Source organism: Canis lupus, assembly GCF_048164855.1.
Source record: "Canis lupus baileyi chromosome X unlocalized genomic scaffold, mCanLup2.hap1 SUPER_X_unloc_3, whole genome shotgun sequence".
Classification (NCBI taxonomy): domain Eukaryota; kingdom Metazoa; phylum Chordata; class Mammalia; order Carnivora; family Canidae; genus Canis; species Canis lupus.
In genome coordinates, this window is record NW_027326465.1 from 63,344 (window position 1) to 86,341 (window position 22,998).

Genomic DNA, 22,998 nt, shown 5'->3' on the forward strand with positions numbered 1-22,998 from the left:
ACCAAGTTGTATTGGGAAAAGGAGAAAAAGAGAGGAGAGAAAGAAGGAAAGAAAAGAGAAAACGAAAAATGAAAGAAGGAAGAAAAAAGGAAAAAAGAGAAGAAAAAGAGAAAGATAAAGAAAGAAAGGGGAAAAAAGGGTGGGGAAAGCAAAGAGAAATCAAAAATAAAAAACAAAAAACAAAAAACAAACCACGGGGGAGTATCTTCTGATTCTGTATACTTTAAGTCCCTTGACTTCCCCTGGAATTTGTCTGTCTAGCTGGTCTTCTGGGGGAGGGGCCTGTTGTGCTGATTTTCAGGTGTTAGCACTTGGGGGAGCTGCTCTGCCCCCTGCTTGGTGCAGGGCTTAGTGGGGGTTGTTTTCCCCGTGAGGCCCCAGGAGGAACAACCCCAGTGGCGGCGGCCAGCTCTCGAGCCCTGGATTCAGCTCCTGCAGTAACTCTGGAGCTCTCCGTCTGCAGCGCCTGGAGCCTTCGGGGGCGGGGCCGCTGATCTGCTCAGCTCGGGGCAGGAGCGTCCTTGCGGTCCTGGTCCCTCCTGGCCTCTGCCTGTCTCGGGTGGATGTCGGATCCTGGGCTGTGGCCCGGCGCCCTGTGCTCCCGGGCCTGCGCTGTTGGATTCGCGCTCCCGGCCGTGCAGCCCCCTCTGCTGAGCCGGCCCCCGAGCCCCTCCGAGCTGCTCCCGGGGCTGCACAGCCCCCTCCGCAGAGCCGCCGCCGGAGCCCAGCCGAGCTACTCCCGGAGCCGCTCAGCCCCTTCCGCACGGAGTCTCTTCCTATGCGGGAGCCGCCTCCGAGCTTCTCCAGGCCCCACAGCCCCCTCCGCGGAGCCGCTGCCCGAGCCCCTCCGAGCTGCTCCTGGAACCGCGCAGCCCCCTGTGCACCGAGCCTCTTCCTCTGCCCGAGCCCCGCCGGGCTGCTCCCGGCCGCGCAGCCCCCTCCGCGGAGCCGCCGCCCGAGCCCCTCCGAGCTGCTCCGCGCCCCGCTGTGCGCGCTGCAGCCCTTAGGGAGCTCGGCGCACTCTCCCAGGGCGCAGGTGTCTGTTAGTGTCCCAGGGAGCCCGAGAGCATCCCCGCCCTCCTGGGGTCCTGCTCTAACTCCCTGCGGGCCCCTTTCCGCCCGGGAAGGTTGGTGCAGCTCCTGCTCCTCTGGGACGGGGCTCTCCTGTCCTGGGGACACTCGCCCCGGCCTCAGCCCGGCTTCTCGCTGCCCCCCCTTGGAGGCCTTTTGTTTCTTTATTTCTTTTTCCCCCTCTTCCTACCTTGATAGAAGCGTGAACTCTTCTCACTGTAGCATTCCAGCTGGGCTCTCTTTAAATCTCAGGCCGAATTCATAGATTTTCAGGATGATTGGAAGGTTATCTAGTAATTTGGTGGGGACAGGTGACTTGGGGACCCTACTCTTCCACCATCTTGCCCCTCATCCCACTCCGAAGAGTTTTGATCAGGAAAGGATGCAGTATTTTGTCAAAGGCTTTCTCTGCATCTATTGAGAGGATCCTATGGTTCTTGTTTTTTTCTCTTGCTAATATGACGAATCACATTGATTGGTTAATGAGTTTGAGCCAGCCTTGCATCCCAGGGATACATCCCACTTGGTCATGGTGAATAATCTTCTTAATGTACTGTTGGATCCTATTGGCTAGTATCTTCTTGAGAATTTTTGCATCTGTGTTCATCAGGGATATTGGTCTGTAATTCTCCTTTTTGGTGGGGTCTCTGTCTGGTTTTGGAATTAAGCTGATGCTGGCTTCATAAAACGAGTTTGGAAGTACTCCATCTCTTTCTATCTTTCCAAACAGCTTAAGTAGAATAGGTATGGTTTCTTCTTTAAACGTTTGATAGAATTCCCCTGGGAAGCCATCTGGCCCTGGACTCTTGTGTCTTGGGAGGTTTTAATGACTGCTTCAATTTCCTCCCTGGTTATTGGCCTGTTCAGGTTTTCTATTTCTTCCTGTTCCCGTTTTGGTAGTTTGTGGTTTTCCAGAAATGCATCCATTTCTTCCAGATTGCCTAATTTTTTGGCATAGAGCTGCTCATAATAAGTTTTTAAAATCGTTTGTATTTCCTTGGTGTTGGTGGTGATCTCTCCTTTCTCATTCATGATTTTATTAATTTGAGTCTTTTCTCTCTTCTTTTTAATAAGGCTGGCTAAAGGTTTATCTATTTATTAATTCTTTCAAAGAACCAACTCCTGGTTTTGTTGATCTGTTCAACAGTTCTTCTGGTCTCTATTTCATTGAGCTCTGCTTGAATCTTTATTAACTGTCCTCCTCTGCTGGGTGAGGGTTTCATTTGCTGTTCCTTCTCCAGCTCTGTTAGGTGCAGGGTTGGCTTTTGTATTTGAGTTCTTTCCAGTTTTTGGATGGATGCTTGTATTGCGATGTAGTTCCCCCTCCGGACTGCTTTTAATGCATCCCAAAGATATTGAACGGTTGTGTCTTCATTCTCATTAGTGTCCATGAATCTTTTTAATTCTTCTCTAATTTCCTGGTTGACCCTTTCATCTTTTTGCAGGATGGTCCTTTAACCTCCACGTGTTTGAAATCCTTCCAAACTTGTTCTTGTGATTTAGTTCAATTTTCAAAGCATTATGGTCTGAAAACATGCAGGGGACATTCCCAGTCCTTTGGTATTGGTTAAGACCTGACTTGTGACCCAGTTATGTGGTCTATTCTGGAGAAAGCTCCATGTGCACTTGAGAGGAATGTGTATTCAGTTGCGTTTGGATGTAAAATCCATCTGGTCCATTGTGTCATTTAATGCTCTTGTTTCTTTGTTGATGTTGTGTTTACAAGATCTATCAGTTGTAGAATTCACCATATTCAATCTCCAGGTAAGTGTATTGTTATCTAAGTATGTCTCAACTTTGGTTATTAATTGATTGATATACTTGGCAGCTCCCACATTCGGGGCATAAGTGTTCATGATTGTTAGGTCCTCTTGCGGGATAGATCCTTTAAGTATGAAATAGTGTCCCTCTTCATCTCTTAGTACAGTCTTTGGGATAAACTTTAATTTATCTGATATAAGGATGGCTACCCCTACTTTCTTTTGAGAACCACTTGAACGGTAAATGGTTCTCAAACCTCTTATTTTCAGGCTGTAGGTGTCCTTGTGTCTAAAATGAGTCTCTTGTAGACAGCAAATAGATGGGTCCTGCTTTTGTATCCAGTCTGAAACCCTGCGCCTTTTGATGGGGTCATTAAACCCATTCACGTTGAGAGTTACTATTGAAAGATACGAATTTAGTGTCATCATGGTACCTATTCAGTCCCTGTTTTTGTGGATTGTTCCCTTGGACATCCTCTATTACAGAGTCCCCCTTAGTATGTCTTGCAGAGCTGGTTTGGTGGTCACATATTCTTTCCATTTCTGCCTATCTTGGAAGCTCTTCATCTCTCCTTCTACTATGAATGAGAGCCTTGCTGGATAAAGTATTCTTGGTTGCATGTTCTTCTCATTTAGGACCCTGAATATATCCTGCCAGCCCTTTCTGGCCTGCCAGGTCTCTGTGGAGAGGTCTGCTGTTACCCTAATACTCCTCCCCATAAGGGTTAGGGATTTCTTGTGTCTTGCTGCTTTAGGGATCTTCTCTATCTTTGGAATTTGCAAGTTTCAGTATTAAATGTTGAGATGTTGAACTGTTTTTATTGATTTTAGGGGCAGATCTCTCTATGTCCTGGATCTGAATGCCTGTTTCCCTTCCCAAGGTAGGGAAGTTCTCAGCTATGATTTCAAATACACTTTCTGGTCATCTGTCCCTTTCGCTCACTCCGGAACCCCAGTTAAATGTAGATTTTTCTTTCTGAGGCTGTCTATTTCCCTTAACCTATCCTCATGATCTTTTGTTTGTCTCTTTTTTTCCTCCGCTTCCTTCCTTTCCATCCACTTGTCTTCTATTTCACTCACTCGTTCTTCTACCTTATTAACCCTCATCATTAGGACCTTCAGTTTGGATTGCATTTCATTTAATTGATTTTTAATTTCTGCCTGATTAGATCTAAATCCTGCAGTCATGAAGTCTCTTGAATCCTTTATGCTTTTTTCCAAAGCCGCCAGTATCTTTATAATTGTGCTTCTGAATTGGCTTTCTGACATCGAATTGTAATCCAAATTCTGTAACTCTGTGGGAGAGAGGCCTGTTTCTGATTCTTTCTTTTGTGGTGAGTTCTTCCTTCTAGTCATTTTGCTCAGTGCAGAGTGGCTAAAAAGAAGTTTTACTGGAAAAAGGAGAAAAAGAGAGAAATAAGGGGTGGGGACAAATAGAAAACAAAAAGCAAGGAGGTGTATCCTCTGATTCTATATATGTATTTCCCCAGACTTTCCCTGGAACTTTTCAGCACTGCTTGGTCAAGAACTTGCTTTTCCCCTGTCCTTCCAGCTGGTCTTCTGGGTGAGGGCCCTGCTGTGCTGATTCTCAGATGTGAGTACCTGGTGGAGCTGCCCAGCTCCCCGACAGGTGTCGGGCTCAGTGGGAGCTGTTGGCCCTGTGAGGCCCCTGTTCCCTGGTGCCCTGCTCAGTCCCAGGTACAAGGTGACACCAAGAGGAACAACAACACTGGCGGAGGCCAGCTCTCCAGCCCTGGAGTCAGCTCCAGCAGTAACTACCGCAGTCTCCCAGTCTGTAGGGGCCTCGATGCTCTGGGGGTGTAGGGCATGAACCTGTACAGCTCTGGGCGCCCCGCAGCAGGAGCGTCCTTGCTGCCCTCTCGGACTCCGTCTGTCCCAGTGGAAGCGCCGGATCCTGGGCTGTGTCCCCCGGCGCCCTGGGCTCAGCGACCAGCTTCGCTGGACTCGTGCTCCTGGGGCGGCGCAGGCCCTCCCGCGGAGCCGCCTCTTGGGCTGCTCCGGAGCCCTGCTGGGCGCTTAGGAGCTTGGCCCGCATCCTCGCCCCTCCTGGGATCCTGCCCGAGTTCCCTGTGAGCACATTTCCGTCTGGGAAGATTGGTGAAGTTTCTGCTTCTCGGGAGGTGGGACAAGATGCCAAAAGGGTTGGGTCCCCAAGTCACCTGTCTCCACCAAATTACCTCAATCACTTTCAAATCATCCTGAAAACCTAGGAATTCGGCCTGAGATTTAAAGAGCGATCAGCTGAAATGCTACAGTGGGAAGAGTTCGTGCTTCTATCAAGGTAGGAAGATGGGAGAAAAAAAGAAATAAAGAAACAAAAGGCATCCAAGGGGAGGGGGTCCCCGAGGAGCTGGGCTAAGGCCCGGCGGCGAGTGTCCCCAGGACAGGAAAGCCCCGTCCCTGGAGAAGCAGGAGCTTCACCAATCTTCCCAGTCGGAAAGGTGCTTGCTGGGTGTTGGAGCAGGATGGTGGGGGGCGGGGATGCCCTCAGCCTCCCGGGGTCACTAACAGAGCGCCTGCGCCCGGGGGAGTGCTCCACACCCCGCGGCGGCGGAGCTCCCTAAAGGGCTGCAGTGCCGCAGGGCTGAACCCAGGAGCAGCTCAGAGGGGCTCGAGCGGAGGCTCTGCACGGAGGGGGCTGCGCGCCCCGGGAGCAGCCCAGAGGGGCTCAGGCAGAGGCTCCCGGGGAGGGAGCTGCACGGACCTGGGAGCACGATTGCAGCGGCGCAGGCCCCGGAGCTCAGGGAATCAGGGGACATAGCCCAGGATCCAGCACTCCGCACCCCCCCCCCGGACAAGCAGAGGCCAGGAGGGCACAGGGCAGCAAGGATGCTGCTACTGCCAGGCGGTCCCGAACTGTGCAGATCAGTGCCCCCCGCCCCTGGAGCATCCAGGCCCCTGTAGACTGAGAGCTCTGTAGTTACTGCGGGAGCTGACTCCAGGGCTTGGGAGCTGGCTGTAGCCACTGTTTTTCCTCCTGGGGCCTCACAGTATAAACAACCCCCACTGAGCCTCACAGTGGCCTCACAGGATAAACAGGAGGGAACAACTCCCACTGAGCCGTTCACCAGGCAGGGGGCTGAGCAGCTCCCTCAGGTGCTCACAACTGATAATCAGCACAACAGGTCCCTCCCCCAGAAGACCAGCTAGACGGACAGGGGAAAAGCAATTTATTGACCAAGCAGCACTGAAAAGGGGGAAGTCGAGGGATTTACAGTATATAGAATCAGAAGATACTCCCCCTTGTTTTTTGTTTTGTTTGCTCCCCGCCCCTTTTGTTTTTTTCTTTCTTTTCCTCTCTTTTTCTTCTTCCTTTTTTTTTTCTTATTCTTTTCTTCTTTCTTTTCTCTCTTTTTTTCCTTTTCCCAATATAACTTGTTTTGGCAACTCAGCACTGAGCAAAAGACTAGAAGGAAAAACCTCAAAAGAAATACTCAGAAACAGTCCTCTCTCTAACAGTTACAAAATTGGGCTAACTCTGGCAAACGAACTAGGGGTGTTGGAAGGGGAGGAGGGCGGGGGGTGGGAGTGAATGGGTGACGGGCACTGGGGGTTATTCTGTATGTTAGTAAATTGAACACCAATAAAAAAAAAATTGGGATTACAATTCCATGTCAGCCAATACAGAAGCACAATTTTAAAGCTACCGGTAGCTCTAGAAAAAAGCATAAAGGACTCAAGAGACTTCATGACTGCAGAATTTAGATCTAATCAGGCTGAAATTAAAAATCAATTAAATGAGATGCAATCCAAACTAGAGGTCCTAACGACGAGGGTCAACGAGGTAGAAGAACGATTGAGTGACATAGGTGACAAGTTGATGGCAAAGAGGGAAACTGAGGAAAAATGTGAAAAACAAAAGATGAGGATAGATTAAGGGAAATAAATGACAGCCTCAGGAAGAAAAATCTATGTTTAATTGGGGTTCCCAAGGGCGCCGAAAGGGACAGATGACCAGAAAGTGTATTCGAACAAATCATAGCTGAAAACTTTCCTAATCTGGGAAGGGAAACAGGCATTCAGATCCAGGAAATAGATCCTCCTCTAAAATCAATAAAGCCTTTCAACACCTCGACATTTAATAGTGAAGCTTGCAAATTCCAAAGATAAAGAGAAGATCCTTAAAGCAGCAAGAGACAAGAAATCTATAACTTTTATGGGGAGAAATATTAGATTAACAACAGACCTCTCCACAGAGACCTGGCAGGCCAGAAAGGGTCCTAAATGAGAAGAACATGAGCTTCTGCACAGCAACAGAAACTCAACAAAACTAAAAGACAACCTACAGAATGGGAGAAGATATTTGCAAATGATGTATCAGATAAAGGGCTAGTATCCAAGATCTATAAAGAACTTATTAAACTCAACAGCAAAGAAACAAACAATCCAATCATGAAGTGGGCAAAAGACATGAACAGAAATCTCACAGAGGAAGACATAGACATGGCCAACAAGCACATGAGAAAATGCTCCGCATCACTGGCCATCAGGGAAATACAAATCAAAACCACAATGAGATACCACCTCACACCAGTGAGAATGGGGAACATTAACAAGGCAAGAAACCACAAATGTTGGAGAGGATGCGGAGAAAAGGGAACCCTCTTGCACTGTTGGTGGGAATGTGAACTGGTGCAGCCACTCTGGAAAACCGTGTGGAGGTTCCTCAAAGAGTTAAAAATAGACCTGCCCTACGACCCAGCAATTGCACTGTTGGGGATTTACCCCAAAGATACAAATGCAATGAAACGCCAGGACACCTGCACCCCGATGTTTATAGCAGCAATGGCCACGATAGCCAAACTGTGGAAGGAGCCTCGGTGTCCAACGAAAGATGAATGGATAAAGAAGATGTGGTCTATGTATACAATGGAATATTCCTCAGCCATTAGAAATGACAAATACCCACCATTTGCTTCGACGTGGATGGAACTGGAGGGTATTATGCTGAGTGAAATAAGTCAATCGGAGCAGGACAAACATTATATGGTTTCATTCATTTGGGGAATCTAAAAAATAGTGGAATGGAATAAAGGGGAAAGGAGAAAAAACGAGTGGGAAATATCAGAAATGGAGACAAAACAAGAGAGACTCCTAACTCTGGGAAACGAACAAGTGGTGGTAGAAAGGGAGTTGGGTGTGGAATGGGGGTGACTGGGTGACCTGCACTGAGGGGGGCAATGATGGGATGAGCACTGGGTGTTATTCTATATGTTTTCAAATTGGACACCAATAAAATAATAAATTTTAAAAAAGAAAACATCCATCTATTGGAGCCCCGGCTGACTCAGTCACTAGAGGGTGGGATTCTGGATCTTTGGCTTGTAGGTTTGAGCCCCACCTGGGTGTAGAGATTACTGAAAAATTAAATCTTAAAAGAAAAAAATATACGTATATATGTAATATTTCCTATAACCTAGTATGATGGTGTGTGCTGTCATGTGGATGGATTTCATCTTCTGTTCTACACATTTTACAAGGAAAAATGTATGTGATGTTAATATTTATTAGTATTAATATACGTTTTGCTTAACATTAAAAAAAAGCTTCTGCTTCTCTGGGAAGGGGCTTTCCTGTCCTGGTGGTACTTGCTGCCGGGCCTTAGCCCGGTTCCTTGTGGGGACCCCTCCCCCTTGGATGCTTTTTTATTTCTTATTTTTTCCGGTCTTCCTACATTGATAAAAGCGCAAACTCTTCTCACTCTAGTATTCTAGCTGTTGTCTCTTTAAATATCAGGTTGAATTTGTAGGTATTCAGGATGATTTGAAAGTTATCTAGGTAAGTTGGTGGGGACAGGTGACTTGGGGACCCTATTCTTCCGCCATCTTTCCCCGCCTCAGTTTGTTATTTTCAATTTCAGTTTAATTATACTGAAATTGTTCATGTGAACTTTGTGCCCGCTATTTTGTGTATTATATATAGACAGCTGAAGACTTAAGATAGATCTTGCACTACTAGTCTTACCTTGTCACTTGAAAATGACTAGACAGTATTTTTCCAAGTCATGCATCTTGGCCACTTTGGTATTTAGTTTTACCAGCAGTTTTTTTTTCTTCTCTAATCTTTTCCTAATTCAATTTTATTATTTGAGTACATTTTACACACATTGTTACATTAGTTTCAGGCGTATAACCTAGTGATCTGACAAGTTCATACATTATGCTTTGTTCACCAGAAACATAGCCCATCTGTCTTCATACATCACTATTACAATATCATTGATTATACTCCCTATGCTATGCCTTTCATTCTTGTGACTTATTCATTCCATTACTGAAAGCCTGTGTCTCCCACTTCCTTTCACCCATTTTATGCAACTCCTCACCCCTTTTCCCTCTGGCAACCATCAATTTGCTCTCTGTGTTTAGAACTCCTTATCAGTTTGATGAATCTCCTATAAAATTAACATGTTCTAAAAGTCATTTACAGATAAGCTCTTTGTCCTTTGCCAAGAGATGTCTATTGTAGTATTATAAAGCATGTTCCAAAATTTTAACCAGCAAATTCACAGCATCTGTTTCCTGTATGCTCCTATATGCTCTGTTTCTAGTATGCACTAGAATAAGAGAGGAAAATACTACCTTTATCCCTAAGTTCTTAGTTTTCTGCCTGACAATATGCAAGATTGATTGTGATAAATCAGGAGAGACTGGAGAGAAGGGAATCACCAAGAGGCTATTAGTTAGATGACTGAAGAAAATAGAGAAGAATACAGAAAAAGACTCAGCCCTGCACAGTCATATCTCCCTGTCCTCCCAGGCCAAGTTCTGGGATCATCTTCTGCTGTTACTCATTATCTCCAATTCTTCTTACAGACTTTCTCATGGCTTTCTTTCCAAGTGACCCTATAGCCTAGTGCAGCTGTCTGTTTTAGTCACTTTGGGCTGCTACAAAAAAAAAAATACCACAGACTTGGTGAATTATAAACAACAGACATTTATTTCTCATTGTTCTAGAGGTTGAAAGTCCAAGATCAAGGCACCAGTGGACTCGGGTTCTGATGAGGGCCATCTTTTTGGTTCATCTTTTCTCCATGTCACACGGCAGAAGGGATAAGGGAGTTCTTGGTCTGTCTTTAATAAAGGCCACTAATCCCATTCATAGGAGCTTTATCTTCATGACCTAATTACTTCCTAAAAGCCGCACCTCCTCGTACCATCACTTTGGGGATTAAGTTTCAACATATGAATTTTGTGGGGATACAAACATTCAGACCATAGTACTCTCCTTGGAATTCATTTCTTTTTTTTTTTTTGTATTTATTTTTATTGGAGTTCGATTTGCCAACATACAGTACAACACCCAGTGCTCATCCCATCCAGTGCCCCCCTCAGTGCCCGTCACCCAGTCACCCCATCCCCCCACCCACCCCCCCTTCAACTACCCCTTGTTCTTTTCCTAGAGTTAGAAGTCGCTCATGTTTTGTCCCCCTCTCTGATTTTCTTATGTGCCACTTGTATTATCTGTTTATCTGCGTGCTTGTCCACCTCTCTATTCTAATCCCCATTTGAAATTACAGAGACGTTGCTTTGACATGGATGGAACTGGAGGGCATTATGCTGAGTGAAATAAGTCAATTGGAGAAGGATAATCATCATATGATTTCACTCATACGTGAAATATAAGAAAAAGTGAAAGAGATTATAAGAGAAAGGAGGGGAACTGAGTGGGAAAAATTAGAGAGGGGAACAAACCATGAGAGACTGCTAACTCTGGGAAACAAACAAAGGGTTGTGGAAGGGAAGGTAGGTGGTGGGATGGGGTAACTGGGTGACAGGCAATGAAGAGGGCACTTGATGGGATGAGCACGGGGTGTTATACTATCTGTTGGCATATTGAATTTAAATTTAAAAAATGTAAAAAAATAAACTACAGAGATGACTCTGAAAATTGTTGGCAGCATGTATGCCTTACAGGTACTGTTTTTCATTGCATGTCCCTGGCCCAACTGCCACTTTTGTATTGCTTTCAGATTGAGAAACCAGACCTGAGACTAAGGGATCAACTTCCCAGCGGGACATTTTTGAAGAAGATTCATTCTAGGGAACAACCATAGAAAGACTAACAGGAAACAGTACCTGGGACTCTGGTACATGAAATTTGGGGATGGGAGGATCACTTACAGAGACATTCAGGACAAGGAGTCATACTGACAAAGAACAATTTCAGGGAGATCACTACCTATAAATGCAGTGCTTTCGAGGGACGCTTCAGTCTATAGTCAGTTCTTGTTTGACAATAGGGAGTTCCTACAGGAGAAAAATATCTCCCTACATCTTGTACACATGTAGGGAGACTGACACCAAATTTCAACCTGGTTATTCAGCAGGCTTCTGTGCAGCAAAGAAGCTGTGGCAATGTAGTGAATGGGGAAAGTCCTTCTGTGACCATCCCACCTTCATTGGGCATCAGGGCATTCACACTGGAGAAAAACTATATATTTGTAAGGAATATGGAAAAGCCTTCATCCAGAGCTCATCTCTTACAAAGCATCAAAGATATCATGTAGGAGACAAACCCTTTAAATGTAGTGAATGTGACAAAGCTTTCAGCCAGAGCTCATCATTGACCACCAGAGAATCCACATAGGAAAAAATCCCTATCAATGCAGTGAATGTGGGAAGGCCTTCGACAAAAGCACACTCCTGATTCGCCACACACGCTTCCACAGAGGGGAGAAGCCCTACAAGTGCAATGAGTGTGGGAAGGCCCTCAGCCACAGCACATACCTAACGCAGCATCACAGGATACACACTGGAAAGAGACTCTATAAATGCAGTGAATGTGGGAAAGCCTTCACTGATACCTTGTTCTTTTCTAGACACCTCTTTTTCTCACACTGGAGAGAAACCCTATAGATGTGATGAATGTGGAAAAGCCTTTAGTGGCCCCTCAGAGCTTATTCAGCATCAAAGAACATGCACAGGGGAGAAGCCCTATAAATGCACAAAATGTAGAAAAGCTTTTAGTTAGAAATACATGCCTTATTGGACACCAGGGAATTCACACTAGAGGGAAACCCCACAAATGTAAAGAATGTGAGAAAGCCTTCAGCTAGAGCTCACACCTTATAAAATATCTAAGAGTGCACACTGGAGAGAAACTATAAATGCAAGGAATGTAAAAAAGCCTTCACCCAGTGGGCATCCCTATGCATCATCAGAAAATTCATAACACAAAAAAGCCCTATGAATATTATAATTCCTTTATTGAATCCTTGGCCTTTTTAAAGCACTAGAATGTTAATACTGGAGACAGAGTCTGTGAATGAATGGAGATGCTCAGTGGGACCACTGGATGTGAGGATTACTTCAGAGTAACTTCTAACATTCCTTCTCACCCTGAGATGTCATCGTAAGAAATGTTGGGGTCCTCCTCTTTGCCCAGGATTGTGTTGCATGGCGTGTGGATAGGACACTATTGCAAATCTCTCTCTCTCTCTCTCTCCCTGTAAGTTAGCATGAATTGATGAGTAACACTTGTTGGGGTTTAAATTCAAATATGGGCTTAAATTTAAATATTGAGTTAAAAGTATTATTTGAAACTTTAAATAAAATACAGTAAGGAGTGATGAGCAGTGGGTATGATATGCAACTGATGAATTATTGAGCTCTATATCTGAATAATTATGTACTGTATGTTGGCTAATTGAATCTAAATAAAAAAATAAAGAAAATACAGTTGAGATTTTTCAGGGCATGATGGTCTGACCCATTATGTGTGTGTACTTTTGTTCCCTATAAAAATCCTACAGTGGAAGAAAAAAAAAGTCCTACAGTGACTGCCACTTGACATTTCAAAATGTTTAGGCTGGGACAGATGAAGTGATATTAACAATGGGTAGAATTGTGCAATGTGGAAAAGTTCAGTAAAGAACACTGAGGACTCTGAAATGAGGGGGTTGGGGAAGCCATGGATTTGGAAGGTTATTTGGGGCCATCTAGTCTATGGCTTTTCAAATGTTTTGAAGTTACGTAACATTTATATATATGTTTGGTACATGGAAACTTGGTACATGGTAAAGTTTCAAATTTGTCAATATTAGGGTAGCAAATTAGAGGTTGCGGATTATAATACAGTTTGTTATTGTTGTTGTTTTTTTCCTATCTAAGTAATAGTGAAATAGGTCTAGCAACTTTCTCTTGTATTCCAAATTCATTATTTTAAAAAAGATTTTATTTATTCATGAGAGACACACACAGAGAGTCAGAGACACAGGCAGAGGGAGAAGAAGGCCCCCTGCAGGGAGCCCAATGCAGGGCTTGATCCCAGACCCACCATCATGACCTGAGCCAAAGGCAGAGCCATCCAGGCATCCTCAGACTTATTCTTATCAAGTTGAATACATAGAATTCAAATTCCACATGTATATTTTTGAAAATTACCTTTTGAATAAGTTCTTTTATGAATCACACGCATAAGTCAGTTTCCTCTTTTACTTGGTGTCCAAAGCAGTAAATGTTGTCTGTATCCCAATGTCAACCTGACACCTTTGTTGGCTATGGTTCTACTTTTCATTCTGAATTTATGCTTCCCCTTGGCCTCCTGCTAGATTTTAGTTGTCAGAATTCTGTACCCTTCCTGATACCCTAAAAGCCCAACTCCAAAGCCTGGTTAAGGGATTACCTTTTGGTCCCAGACAGTTGAGAGCAGAAAGTCAGGGAGCCACACCTGGAGGCTTGAGGGGATTGGCAGTGAAATCCAAATCCTTAACCTCCTTCTCTTCAAGTGGGTTTGACCTGTTGTAAAGAGTTTTTTTCACAGGGTCTGGGCATAGGTCACTGGCTTAGATGCTTTTACATATCCCTTTCCAGTATCAAGTTTGAGCAACTTTCCAGTAGTTATTGGGCTGGCCATTAGCAGAGCTAAGACTAGAACTAGGATGCATGCTGCCCAAGATAGAGTTCCTTCCATCATCCTAGGCTGACAAGAAATTCCTGGAAGTCTCCTGGGACCTCTAGAGTGGAAGAGGTAGTAGAGCCTGGAAAATGGAAACTTAATAGCCCAATGATTCTGTTCATGCACTGATCAGAATATGTGTACAGGGCAACTAAAGGAAGCGGACCTAGACTCTGCTCTGTAGTGTTCTCTGTAAACTTGCTCCAAGAAATAAATCGAGTGCTGTTAGAAACAGTGGTGACAGATTTGATGAGACCTGAAAGTCCTGAAAATATTGAGAAGGCCAAGTCAGAGAAATGCTCCATAGTACTGCCAGTGTGCCTCTGCTTCTGTCCTCTGAATAGGCTGAGCTGTGAGCAGTTACAATGAGTGTCAAGTCATGAAGAAAGAAATAGAGTTACACAGTGGCCAAGTGATCTATTCATGGTCAAATTGTCGGGCCCAGAATAGAAATGAAGCCTCCAGATTCCCAAATTCTGGACATGTAACTACACCATTTATTTCTCTTGTTGCAGTTTTACTTGTCTCCTATCCATAAAGATTTTCTCCCAAGGAAACCAGCAAAGTGACCCCATATATATATATAGTTCAGTGGACCTCAAACACTTTGATCTCATGACCTTTTTAGACTCTTAAGGATTATTGAAGAGGTACCTTTGGGGTTATGTATTATGTCCATCAATATTTAGTGTATTCAGACTTGAGATGAAGACACTTTTGAAGTATTTACTTATTAATTTAATCAAAATAACTATGTAAGGATAAAAAATTTCTGAAAAATTCAAAACCAAAAAGTTTAGAGAAAGAGTGGTATTATTTTACATTTTTGCAAATCTCTTATATTAAAGAGGCTTCATAGAGGACAACTGAACTCTATTAACTGTTTCTGCATTTAAACGTTTGAGATGTGTTATTTTGGTCGATATACATGAGGAAAATTGGGCCTTATACAGACATATCATTGGAAAAGGGAGAGGTATTTTAATAGCCTTACATTTTTTAAAATTGAATTTAAAGACAATTTAAAAGACAGTAAACAGATGCAGCCAAACGCTGGGACACCTGCACCCCGATGTTTATAGCAGCAGTGTCCACAATAGCCAAACTGTGGAAGGAGCCTCGGTGTCCATCAAAAGATGAATGGATAAATAAGATGTGGTCTATATATACAATGGAGTATTACTCAGCTATTGGAAACGACAAATACCCACCATTTGCTTCGACGTGGATGGAACTGGAGGGTATTATGCTGAGTGAAATAAGTCAATCGGAGAAGGACAATCATTATATGGTCTCATTCATTTGGGGAATATAAAAAATAGTGAAAGGGAATAAAGGGGAGAGGATAAAAAATGAGTGGGAAATATCGGAAAGGGAGACAGAACATGAGAGACTCCTAACTCTGGGAAACGAACAAGGGGTGGTAGAAAGGGAGGTGGGCAGGGGATGGGGGTGACTGGGTGATGGGCACTGAGGGGGGCACTTGATGGGATGAGCAGTGGGTGTTATGCTATATGTTGGCAAATTGAACTCCAATAAAAAAAATAAATAATAAATAATAAATTTCAGGATGAGAAACAAAAAAAAAGTTTTACAATAGAAAAAATAAAGTTCTACAAAAAAATAAATAAATAAAAGACAGTAAACATTTTCAGGCCAAATTTTCAAAGAGAAGTTATATCTGGGTAAAAAAAAACTTGGTATTGTGGTCACTTTTCTCTAGAGATGTCCATTAATTCTAGGAGAAGTGGTTGAGCGTTTTGAGATAATTGTGGACTTTTTAATTTGGAACTATATAAAATTCAACAAAGGGTAATTTCTTTTTGGGGGGGCTGAGGTCCCCTCTTTTTACTTTTTTATTATTTTTTTAAATTTATTTTTTATCGGTGTTCAATTTACTAACATACAGAATAACCCCCAGTGCCCGTCACCCATTCACCCCCACCCCCCGCCCTCCTCCCCTTCTACCACCCCTAGTTCGTTTCCCAGAGTTAGGAGTCTTTACGTTCTGTCTCCCTTTCTGATATTTCCCACACATTTCTTTAACATTAGCTGCAAGGTGGAATCTGAAACTTTGTTTATTTTTTAATTGGAGTTCAATTTGCCAACATATAGCATATCACCCAGTGCTCATCCCTTCCAGTGTGTTGAAATTTTCATATATTGTTACACTAAATCCATTGGCCTATCTTGCGCTTTGTATCTTGTTGAAGTTTATTTGATATAAAATATATTAGGCACACAAAAGAGTGAGTTGGCCATTCTATACATTACACAGTGCTCACCATGATGAGTGTAGTTATCATTTATCACTGTACAAGGTTATTACTATATTACTGACTATATTTTCTATGTCATACTTTTCATCTCCCCGACTTATTAATTTTATACCGGAAGTTTGTACCTCTTAGTCCCCTTCAACTATTATGCCCCTCTCCCACCCCTTCCCCTCTGGCAACCACCAGGTTGTTCTTTACATTGACCAGTCTGATTCTGTTTTGTTTGTTCATTTGCTTTGTTTTTTGGATCCCACATATAAGTGAAATAATATTGTATTTGCCTTTCTCTGTCTGACTTATTTCACTTAGCATCATATCCTCTAGGTTCATCCGGTTGTCACAAATGCCAAGATCTCCTTTCTTTTTAGGAGCTGAGTAATATAATGGAATATAATATATATTTATGACATTTCTTTATCCACTCGTCTATCAATGGACACTTAGGTGGCTCCCATATCTTGGCTGTTGTAAATAATGTTGTGATGAACATAGGTGTATCTGTCTTTTTGAAATAGTGTTCTCATTTTCTTTGGTTCAATACCCCGTAGTGGATTTACTGGAATTACTGGATTGTATGGTATTTCTACTTCTTTTATTTTCTTCTTCCACGTTTTAATTTAAATTCCAGTTAGTTAACATACAGAGTATTATTATTTTCAGGTGTGGGATTTAGTGACTCATCATGTACACACCACACCCAGTGCTCATCACAAGTGCCCTCCTAAATACCCATCAGCCATTTAACCCATCCCCACACCAACCTCCCTTCTCCAGCAACCCTCAGTGTGTTATCTATAGTGAAGAGTCTGTTTTATGGTTTGCCTCTCTCTTTTTCTCTCACTATATTCATCCGTTTTATTTCTTTAATTCCACATATGAGTGAAATCATATGGTATTTGTCTTTCTCTGTGTGACTTACTTTACTTAGCATAATACACTCTAGCCCCATCCATGTTATTACAAATAGCAGGATTTCATTCTTTTTTTTTTAATTTTTATTTATTTATGATAGTCACAGAGAGAGAGAGAGAGGCAGAGACATAGGCAGAGGGAGAAGCAGGCTCCATGCACCGGGAACCCGACGTGGGATTCGATCCCGGGTCTCCAGGATCGCGCCCTGGGCCAAAGGCAGGCGCCAAACCGCTGCGCCACCCAGGGATCCCTCATTCTTTTTTTAAATAATAAATTTATTTTTTATTGGTGTTCAATTTGCCAACATACAGAATAACACCCAGTGCCGGGACACCTGCACCCCGATGTTTATAGCAGCAATGTCCACAATAGCCAAACTGTGGAAGGTGCCTCGGTGTCCATCGAAAGATTTCATTATTTTTATGGCTGAGTAACATTCCATCATTATTCCATTATATATATAATATATATAATATATATATTTTTTCACAACTTCCTTTTCTATTCACCCATCTGTCAGTAGACATTTGTGCTCTTTCTATAATTTGGCTATTGTTGACAATGCTGCTATGTATGTAGGATGAAGCCCAAAGCCAGCAGAAGAAAGGAAATAATAATGATAGATCAGAGCAGAAATAAATGGTATAGAAACAAACAAACAAAAAAACCCCACAGTAGAAAAGATCAATGAAACCAGGAGCTAGTTCTTTGAAAAAATTAACAAAATTAATGTGTTATATGTATACAATTGAATATTCCTCAGCCATTAGAAACAACAAATACCCACCGTTTGCTTTGACGTGGATGGACCTGGAGGGTATTATGCTGAGTGAAATAAGTCAATCGGAGGACAATCATTATATGGTCTTATTCATGTGGGGAATATAAAACATAGTGAAAGGGAATAAAGGGGAAAGGAGAAAAGATGAGTGGGAAATAGCAGAAAGGGAGACAGAACATGAGAGACTCCTAACTCTGGGAAACGAACAAGGGGTGCTGGAAAGGGAGATGGGTGGGGGGTGGGGGTGACTGGGTGATGGGCACTGAGGGGGGTATTTGATGGGATAAGCACTGGGTGTTATGCTATATGTTGGTAAATTGAACTCCAATAAAAAAATTAATAAACCCAAGCCAGACTTACCAAAAAGAAAAGAGAAAGGATCCAAATAAATAAAATCATGAATGTGAGAGGAGAGATCACAACCAACACCACAGAAATACAATTATAAGAGAATATTATAAAAGATTATATGCACTGAGTGGGGCACTTGACGGGATGAGCACTGAGTGTTATGGTATATGTTGGCAAGCTGAACTCCAATAAAAAATAATTAAAAAATAAAAAGAAAGAAAGAAGACATACAGATGTACTATTACTGTTTACGTTTGTTTATGTTAATGTGGACCATTTGTTTAAAGTAGCATCTACCAGGATGCTCCACTGAAAAACTATTATTATTATTTTCCTCTGTGATACACATTTAGTGTGTTCGAGATTATATAAATATGAGAGATGGTTTTATAAAATAAAAGATTATATGCCAACAAATTGGGCAGTCTGGAAGAAATGTATAAATTCCTAGAAACATAAAGTATAAAACTGAAACAGAAGGGAACAGAAAACTTGAATAGACCAACAACCACCAAAGAAAATGAATCAGTAATCAAAAATCCCCCAACAAACAAAAGTCCAGGGCCAGATGGCTTTCCAGGGGAATTCTACCAAACAACTATTTTATTTTGTTTATCTATTCATGAGAGACGCACAGAGAGAGGCAGAGACACAGGCAGAGGGAGAAGCAGGCTCCATGCAGGGAGCCCGATGCGGGACTCGATCCTGGGACCCCAGGATCATGCCCTAGGCCAAAGTCAGGTGCTAAACTGCTGAGCCACCCAGGGATCCCTCTACCAAACATTTAAAGAAGAGTTAGTACCTATTCTTCTCAAAGTACTCCAAAAAATGGAAATGGAAGGAAAAGTTTCAAACTCATTCTATGTAGCCAGCATTACCTTGACTTCAAAACCAGACAAAGACCTCACTTAAAAGGAGAATTACAGGTCAATATCGCTGATGAACATGGATGCAGAAATTCTCAACAAGGCACTAGCCAATTAATCCAACAGTACATTAAAAGAATTGCTAATTCTCAACAAGGCACTAGCCAATTAATCCAACAGTACATTAAAAGAATTGCTTGGTATAAAAAATAGTGAAAGGGAATAAAGGGGAAAGGAGAAAAAATGAGTGGGAAATATCAGTGAGGGAGACAGAGCATGAGAGACACCTAACTCGGAAACGAACAAGGGGTGCTGGAAAGGGATGTGGTCAGAGGGCTGGGGTGACTGGGTGACGGGCACTGAGGGGGGCACTTGACGGGATGAGCACTGGGTCTTATGCCACATGTTGGCAAATTGAACATATATATATATATATATATATATATATATATATATTAGAAGAAAACACTAAAGACTCCACCAAAAATCTATGAGGAGTAAGAAATGAATTCAGTCAAGTTGCAGGATATAAGATTGATACATAGACGTCTGTTGCATTTCTATACGCTAACAAAGAAGAAAGAGGAAGAGACATCAAGAAAAACAGACCTATTTACAGATGCAGCAAAAATCATGATATGTAGGAACAAATTTAACCAGGGAGGTGAAAGACGTAATACTCTGAAAACTATGTAAGACATTGATGGAAGGAACTGAAGATGACACAAATGGGAAGACATATAATGCTCATGGATTGTGAGAATTAATTAATTAATATTGTTAAAATGTCCACATGACCTAAAATGATGTACAGATTCCATGCAATCCCTATCAAATCAACAATGGTATTTCCCACTGAACTAGAACTAGAATCCTAAAATTTGTATACAATAAAAAAAAATACAATCAAAATTTGTGTACAATCAGGATCAGGGATTCCTGAGTGGCTCAGTGGTTGAGTGACTGCCTTGGGCTCAGGGCATGATCCTTGGGTCCTGAGATGGAGCCCCGTGTCCGGTTCCCCACAGGAAGCCTGCCTCTCCCTCTGCCTATGTCTCTGCCTCTCTCTGTGTGTCTCTCATGAATAAATGGATTTTAAAAATCAATTTAAAAAAATAATAAAGAAAGACCCTGAGTAGTCACAGCAATCTTGAGAAAGAGGGACACAGCCAGAGGTATCACAATCCCGGGTTTCAAGCTGTACAACAAGCTATAGTAATCAAAACTGTGGTCCCGGCACAGAACTAGACACATGGGCTGCTGCAACAGAACAAAGAGCCTAGAAATAAGCCCACGCTTACTTCTATGGCAAATCAATCTATGACAAAGGAGGCAAGGATATACAATAGAGAAAAGACCATCTCTTCAACAAAGGTGCTGAGAAAACTGGACAGAAACATGTAGAATGAAACTGGACCACCTTCTTACACCATACACAAAAATAAACCCAAAGCAGATTATAGACTAAATGTGAGGCCTGAAACTATAAAACACCTAAGAGAACACATGGGCCTAAATCTCTTGGACGTCGGCCTTAGGAACATATTTATGTCTCCCCAGGCAAGGGAAACTAAGGCAAAAATAAACTATTGGGACTAAAAGTAATTTCTTAATATTGTTAAATATCCAATTAGTGATAAAATTTCTTCAATTGTGTTAAAAACCCTTCAAAACCATTAAGCAACAGAAGCAACAGTAAAAAAAAAAAATGTTAAGTTTGATTATTTGAATCAGAAACTAAATAAGTTCTTAGCTATGATTTGTTCAAATACACTTTCTGGTCCTCTGTCCCTTTCGGCGCCCTCTGGGGCCCCAATTAAACGTAGATTTTGCCTTCTGAGGCTGTCATTTATTTCCTTTAATCTATCCTCATGATCTTTTAATTGTTTGTCTCTTTTTTCCTCAGCTTCCTTCCTCGCCATCAACTTGTCTTCTACGTCACTCACTCGTTCTTCTACCACGGTTAACCCTCGTCGTTAGGACCTCCAGTTTGGATTGCACCTCATTGAATTGATTTTTAATTTCGGCCTGATTAGATCTCAATTCTGCAGTCATGAAGTCTCTTGATTCCTTGATGTTTTTTTCCAGAGCCACCAGTAGCTTTATAATTGTGCTTCCGAATTGGCTTTCTGACATCGAATTGTAATCCAAAGTCTGTAACTCTGTGGGAGGGACGACTATTTCTGATTATTTCTTTTGTGGTGAGTTCTTCCTTCTAGTCATTTTGTTCAGTGCAGAGCGGCTAAAAACAAGTTGTACGGGAAAAAGGAAGGAAAAAGGGGAACACAAACAAACAAAAACAAAGAACAAGGAGGGGTATACTCTGATTCTATATACTGTTAAGTCTCTCAAATTCCCCTGGAGCTTTCCAGCGCTCCTTGGGCAAGAAATTGCTCTTCCCCTGTCCTTGCAGCTGGTCTTCTGGGGGAGAGGCCTGCTGTGCTGATTCTCAGGTGTGTGCACCTGGGGGAGCTGCCCCGCCCCCTGCCAGGTGCACGGCTCAGTGGGATCTGTTGACCCTGTGAGGCCCTTGCTTCCTGGCGGCCCCGCTCAGTCCCAGGCACAAGGTGACACCAGAAGAAACAACCACAGTGGCAGCGGCCAGCTCCCCAGCCCTAAAGTCAGCTCCCGCAGTAACTACCGCAGTCTCCCAGTCTGCAGGGGCCTGGATGCTCCGGGGGCGGGGGTCGCGGACCTGCACAGCTCAGGGCCGCCTGGCGGCAGGAGTGTCCTTGCTGCCCTGTGTCCTCCCGGCCTCTGCCTGTCCCGGGGGGGAGTGACGGATCTTGGGCTGTGTTCCGCAGCGCCCTGGGCTCCGGGGCCTGCGTCGCTGGAATCACGCTCCCGGGCCGCGCAGCCCCCTCTGCAGAGTTGCCACCTGAGCTGATCCCGGGGCCGCGCAGCCCCCTCTGTATGGAGCCGCCGATGGAGCCACCGCCTGAGCTGCTCCCGGGGCCCCGCCGGGCGTGCGCTCCAGCCCTTTAGGGAGCTCGGCCGCGGAGTGTGGCGCGCTCTCCCCAGGGGCGTGCTTCCTCTGTTAGTGACCCCGGGATCCTGGGGCCTCCACTGCCCCTCCTGGGATCCTGCCGGAGCTCCCTGTGAGCGCCTTTCTGTCGGGGAAGATTGGTAAAGTTCCTGCTTCTCTGGGTCTAGGCTTTCCTGTACTGGAGGTTCTTGCCACCTGGCCTTAGCCCAGCTCCTCAGGGCCCCTCCCCCTTGGATGCTCTTTTATTTCTTTATTTTGTTCCGCCTTCGTACCTTGATAGATGCGCGAACTCTTCTCACTGTAGCATTCCAGCTGTTCTCTCTTTAAATCTCAGGCCGAATTCGTAGGTTTTCAGGATGATTTGAAGGTTAGGTAAATTAGTGCGGACAGGTGACTTGGGGACCCTACTCCTCTGCCATCTTGCCTGCCCCCTATCAAACTATTTTCTTAATATTGTTAAATATCCAGTTAGTCATAACGTTTCTTCTTCAATTGTGTTAAAAACCCTTCAGAGCCATTAAGCAACAGGAAGCAACAGTAAAAAAAAAAATAAAGATTTTTGAAAAACAGTTTGATTATTTGAATCAGAAACCAAATAAGTACCATACACTGAGATGGGGACAGGTGTCTCTTAAGGCCCCTTTTAATCTATAGGATCTTTGTTCCCATTTTTCCTGTTTCTCCTTCTTTTCTTATTGTGCTAAAGTTGACATAACATTTGCCACCTTAATCATTCAGGAGTGTTTAGTACACCCACAAAGATGTGCAACCATCACAACTAATTAGCTTCAGAACATGTTCATCACTCCAGAAGGAAACCCTTACCCATTAAGCAGTCACTCTCTGGGCAGCCCGGGTGGCTCAGTGGTTAAACGCCACCTTCAGTCCAGGGTCTGATCCTGGAGACCCGGGATCGAGTCCCATATCACACTCCTGGCATGGAGCCTGCTTCTCCGTCATGCCTGTGTCTCTGTCTCTCTCTCTCCCTGTCTCTCATGAATAAATAAAACCTAAAAAAAAAAAGCAGTCACTCTCCATTCCCTCAATTCCCAGGATCTGGCAAACACGCATG

At 43.5% G+C, this 22,998-nt stretch overlaps 1 protein-coding gene across 1 annotated transcript in view; it reads left to right on the forward strand.

The window, feature by feature from the left end:
* Positions 1 to 22,998, forward strand: part of LOC140629690 (synaptonemal complex protein 3-like) — a 96,167-nt gene that overhangs the window by 35,081 nt on the left and 38,088 nt on the right. The window lies entirely within an intron of this gene.